At 44.9% G+C, this 6,000-nt stretch overlaps 1 protein-coding gene across 1 annotated transcript in view; it reads left to right on the top strand.

Annotated features, from left to right (window-relative positions):
- Cbp53e (Calbindin 53E) overlaps positions 1-6,000 on the top strand; it is a 289,448-nt gene that overhangs the window by 233,758 nt on the left and 49,690 nt on the right. The gene's annotated exons all lie outside the window — the stretch shown is intronic.

Raw genomic sequence — 6,000 nt, 5'->3', positions numbered from 1 at the left:
ATGCCCCGCACAACTAAAGGACCGATTCTAGAGAACAGCGTTGGCGAGCGTGGTGCACACCCCGCGCCGCCGCGAATAAATGCATCACAAGTGTTGCGGCGGTCCAGTAACGACTATGGCTGGAAGCGTATAGTACGATCGACGCCCACTCGCAATGGTTAGGACTTGCCACTCATGTCTCTGCTTTGTTCCCTCAATTAATTGGGCTTTTTTTTTATTTTTAGCGGCGAAATCAATTTTTTATGCTGCCCCGGGAAAAATCCGTACAAGCTAACTACTTGGCGCATATTATACCGATGGCACGTCTCCCAAGAACACAAGAACGGGGTTTGTATACTTGTCGGTTGCTGCCCTACTATATGTACGTTTTACAACCGCCAGCAAGATACAAGAGAATAGATGGATGGGAAAACGTTTATTAGACTAAAAGGAGGAGGAGGAATACGGAAGGGGAGCAAAAACTGCGGTTGATTCCTCTGCCATAGGAATCAGTAAAACAGGAAAGCGATATGTGCAGCGAAATCTGCAGCTGAGCATGATTTGCGGGTCGGTGGCTGTCCTGTAAGTGTGCTTGGCGAGCGACATCCTGTCGGTGGGGCGCTTCGGAAAAGGTGGACCGGCGTCATTTCCTTGACGGATATGACGTCAGTGAAATCTTGGGGTATTGCGGCGTAAAACGCTTTTATGTTAAAATATAAAACCCGAAAATGAACAACCCTATTATAACGCACTCTTTAGTACTAAAGGTTGCTTCCCCGCAAGAAGACCCTGTGTGCCGGGGTGCACCCTTTACAGGCCGCTTGCTTCGTTCTACAGGCGTTGCTTCCGTGACGCATACTTCCGTGTCGCAAGATTTCGCTTCCAAGCGAAATCTTGGTGTATCCGGGAATAAACCACTTTCGTATTAAAAAAGAGAGTTCATAGGTGGAACTCGGGGTCCCAGGCTCCAGATGCAACGGATCCTGCCTTCGCTCTCTCGATCAGTGAACGCTGATAGACACTACAGTGGCGCCACCTCTTAAGGTATATCGTGCAATGCAATGTTGTGGCTACAAGAGCAACCAATTGGTGCCGCCACATTCCAAGGAGTGTAACGTGGACAAAGCAACGCGCAAAAAATATATGCTAATTTGACGCCTTCTACGCCACAGTGCGCAGGAATGCACAATCGCTGGGTAGAGGGCAGCAACTTTGACAAATAATTATGACTGGCGTGATTTGGCTCGGAAGGATGATCTGTCTCGTGACAGCACCTAACACAAAACGACACCCTTTCATTGCGTAATGTCATAGCCGAGCCCATATTTTTCGTGTTTAATTGTATGCTGGAATAATGGTCTACTTTGTCCCTTTGACCCCAATGATTGGTCATTGAGGGGCGTTGCGATGAATCAGACCTATGGGTGTTTTGACAGTGTAGCATTAAACAATATTACGTAAATGATGTTTATATTATATTTATATTATTCTGTGCGCCAGCAGAGTGAATTATTGGCCTTTCTTAGACACGTTCAGCACTCACTTATCGAGCTGTATTAAGCATCACAACTGCAATCAGCAGGAGGAGGATCCGCCGCCGGCCATTTCAACGTTGGTGGCGTCAAGGAATGGCTCATCGACACCTTTCTTATGGCGCCTCGAAATCCTCCAAACTCACTGTTGTGCAGCAGCTGCAGCTGCCGAATCCTTATTTCTCCACGAAGCTTACCCCGCAGATCACGGAATCTCAGCTAAATTCATTCTTGTCTGACATGCATGCTGCTGCTTTAATTATCTGGAAGTGCATTAAAACTAAGCGTAAGACCAATGCATCATTCCACGTGGCGATTTACACGAGCGACTACGGCATCCTTGTCCATTGGTAACTGCATGTCGCTTTAAGCCCTTTTAAAGGTGTACACCGTGATGCTATGCTGCACTGTTTTGAACTTACGTGGCCCACTTATGTGTCGGCATCTCCATGTTCCCGTCATCTTGCATTTTTGGCGTACAATTATGCCGCTGGAGGTCCTTCTGTCGATAAACAAATTAAACTTTCTGCGTTAATCAAATGGGAATGCTTATGCTTAACACCAAAAGTTCGTCAAGAAATCAAATTTCTTCAACTGGCTTCTATCAGAACTGCGAAGGCAGCGAAAGGCTCTAAAACGTAAAGGCCGTGCTCATAGACAAACTCACAGCCATAATCCGAAGCTTGGAGGCAGGGGATTAGGCAATACACAACCCTTTACAAAGACCATTGTGGTCGCGATCGGCCGACTACATCAACGGGGTGGAAGTCAGCGCTACACGTGACCCGAACAGCTTCTGGCTCTCAATCTAACAGCAAAGTGACAGAAACCATGAACCGCTAAAGCAACAATGGCAACCCCATCGGAGCCGTTCAGGTCTGTATGAGCTCTGTATTTCTAAATGGTGAAGTCGACGCTTGCCCAAATCCTCTTATGTGTTGTCCAAATTCTGAATGCCGGAATTAGTGATGGCGACGTTTGCGAAGCAGTCAAGCACCTCTAACCACCTGTTTTTCAGTGATGTTAAAAGCTTACGGTGAGCTAATAAGCTTACCTTCGACATGCATGTTAGATATATCAAAATCAAACAGCGGACTCTCGACAGGTGGGGAGGAGGAGGGGGGGGGGGTGCAGTTTGCTGGCCGCGCGAACATAACCCTCCTGTTTCAGGACCGCTGGACTCGGGAGTGCTGCATTGCTTAAAAGCTAAGCGCATTAGAGCTGGCCTTATACTTCGATTAAAGCAAATCCATGAGAAAGATAACTGAGCTGAACTCCCTTCTCTTCTCTGGTCTAGGCATTAGTCCATGTTTAAACCACGAGAAAATGGTGCCCTTTTAGTATGTTCAACTCCTGCTACAGGCACTGTCTTCAGTTTAGCTGCAGAGCACTTACGCATACCTTTACTCAGCATGGGTCAATATTTTCGAAAGCTCATACCATTTCACCTGTTCAGACGTTTACAGGACACAATCTTGCTCTTATTCTATCGCACAGAACTATGTGGCACACATCTTTTATTGTTTCGTCCATCGGGATAATTTTTCTATATAATGGCTTGCCAGTTTTGTTTTCCCGTTTTTATCGTGTTTCCCATGTTGAGGGTTGCTTTAACTTTTCGCGTTCGTCTATTTTTCCCAGATCTATATGACTGTTTTTTTTCTTCTTTATTATGACATGGCTCAATTTTTCATTGTACTATGAGTGTTGTCCACGCTAAAAGGTTTGCTTGTGGGGTTCTTTCGCAACTTTTTATTCCTGCACCAGACGCGGTCCCTGGGCACGTAGAACCACCCCTTATTATCATTTTTATTAATATTATTTATCTGCCACTGTAGCTGCTTTTGTTATTAGTACGGTGATTATTAGGTCACATATTTCATTTCTACTGCTCACGTATGCTTTCCATGCGTCACTTTATTCAGTGAGATTTTTTTGCGTCTACGTAGGATCTCTTGCGTTCCTTGAAGTAACCTTGTTTGTATAGCTCTCCGCTTGTGCTTTTCTGTGCATCAATCCTATTTTTTGTTGCTGTGTATAAGCCCTTTTGTTTAATTCGTCTTGCAGTGTTTTGTCTCCACGTGCGTTTGTTAACCCGGCGCCTTTTTGTACTTACATCCATACGTGTGCCAGCACCAAGGCCTCATGTCTGTTCGTTGGTACGACAAATAAGCACGATTTATTATTATTATTATTGTTATTATTGTTGTTGTTGTTGTTGTTGTTGTTGTTTTTGTTGTTGTTGTTAAAACTAACGACGCTATAAGTGAAGCAGTTTTGGCTAGCGCTCTTGAACGACTTGGCATATAGCGTGTTTTATGGGATCGGTTCAAGTTCTGCAGTGATTGGTCTGCGGTGAAGCCGTAATAATATAAATTGCTAGTAGCAGTAATTTTAGAGACCTTGCGTAAATGCATTTTACCGCCAAAACGTGTACGACCAAAGCGATCGTGTGACGCGTAGTTTACGGCATTGAAAAAAGCCGCCAGAGTGCACTAATTAATTACTTGTAGGTCTAGCAGATGCTGGGAAAACTTGGGAAAGGGCCAGCCGAAATCGCGTTAACCTCACTTATCGATAAAAGCGCGCCCACCGCTCGGGCACATTTCCACCAAGGGGAACTCGTCAATCGTCGTTAAATTTCCCAACTTCAAAAGAAAATATAAAATCCCTACGTCGCATAGCAAAAGAAATGGCAATAACCTCGCTGCTATAGCGATGCCTTCTCATATATAGCCTACAAAAAAATGTATGAATGGATTGTGCGAAAGTCAATCTGCATAGCTAGAATGGGACGACGACATAAGGAACGACAACACAGTACGAATGCGTTGTTGTGTTGTTGTTCGTCGTGACTTCGTTTGCTTTAAAGTTTAAGCGCTCTCCCTCTCGAGCTCTGCAGCACCAACTAGCGCCCACTGATAAAGTGTGTTCACCTGTACTCCTAACTACGATCCTTTTGATACCATCCGATCTCCGATTCTGTACCTGAGGCACGTAGCGAGTAACCGCAATTCGCGACAAAATTGGCTTTGCCGCAAGGTGTTCATGTTGAGGCAGAGCTGCCGAGGCAAAATAAAAATACACGGAACCTATATCATACACGGCATCACTATAAAAAGCAGCATTTTCCCCTTTAAATTTGCGGGCTAATTAATAAGCACATTCTCCCTCGTATATGTACACACTAAATTTAGCAACAAGAAACGTCTTTACGCTCTGCTCTAATGCTACCTACAACTAGTCATCGATGATTAAGTCACGTGTCTTCAAAATTCAGAAATATATTTTTTTTACATTGTTATCTCGTTCAGGGCTAGTTGGCGTATTGTACGTAAAATGTCAGGTGTATACTAAAAACTGAACAGATGCAACCGAAGACGCAGGATCGTAGTCAGGGGGGAGGGTTTAGTGGTTGGAGTGGATCCCCCCCCCCCCCTAAATTTTTTGCAAGCACAGTGTAAACGAGTGTTAATGCTCCTTTTGACAAAACTTTTAGCTTCCCATAGCCATTGACACAACCCCCCCCCCCCCCTTGAGAAATATTAATGGGTACGGTTCTGAAAAGAGGCATGTAGTAACGACACTTGTAGGCGTTTAGCTTAGCCTTTATGCTTAAAATCCTATGTCAGAAAATTTGTGTGGTTAAATAGTGCCACCGTTTAAACAGAGATTTTAAGGGAACAATTGTGCTGCCGCGTTAACTCATCTTGTTTATTATGTATGTATGTGCCATATATATATATATATATATATATATATATATATATATATATATATATATATATATATATATATATATATATATATATATATATATATATATATATATATATATATATATATAAGGTTTGGCAGTCAAGAAAACCCCAGAAAGCAAAGGGAAGGTTGCGGTGGGTCATACAAACAGATGTGAAGAATTTTTTGAGTCAGAAAGAAAGTGGTTAAAAAATGCCCGCCGGGTGGGATCCGAACCCACGACCTCCAGAATACCGGTCTGGTGCGATAACCACTACGCTACCGGCGGGGCTGTTTCCCCACCACTCTCTCGGGTATTTATGTTAAGGTATTTTTTTGTTTCCTGCACTTGGGGGTGGCCTGGCGACCTGATTGGATGTATCACCAAATCCGGGCCTAAACCGCGGTGGGCAACGCCCCCCGTAACCCTGAAAGGCTGGTCACTCTCTCTCTCAAGACAAAAAGGAGGAGAAGATAAAAGGCAACCAAAATGAGTATAACACACACTGAGAACCCCACGAAAACACGTGCAAGCGCCCGGGGCAAGCTTTCACGCACGCCGTCTGCGTTGCCCGTTCCCACGCCCGCACTTTACGCGTATAACGCCTTGGTCAAAGTTCGACCGCCACCACAAACTCGGGGTGACCCGTATCCGTTCCTCTTAACGAACGCAGCGCGCCCTGGAGGCTCCCCGCCATTGACAGACGATCCTCGGCAGAAACCATATGGGACGCGCGGACCCCGTGGCGTC

This window comes from Haemaphysalis longicornis, unplaced genomic scaffold (genome assembly GCF_048455015.1).
Source record: "Haemaphysalis longicornis isolate Haplotype H1 unplaced genomic scaffold, Haemaphysalis longicornis Haplotype H1 scaffold_1, whole genome shotgun sequence".
In the NCBI taxonomy this organism is placed as follows: Eukaryota; Metazoa; Arthropoda; class Arachnida; order Ixodida; family Ixodidae; genus Haemaphysalis; species Haemaphysalis longicornis.
The sequence above is the reverse complement of the archived record's forward strand: the minus strand, read 5'-3'. Positions and strand labels throughout refer to the sequence as shown.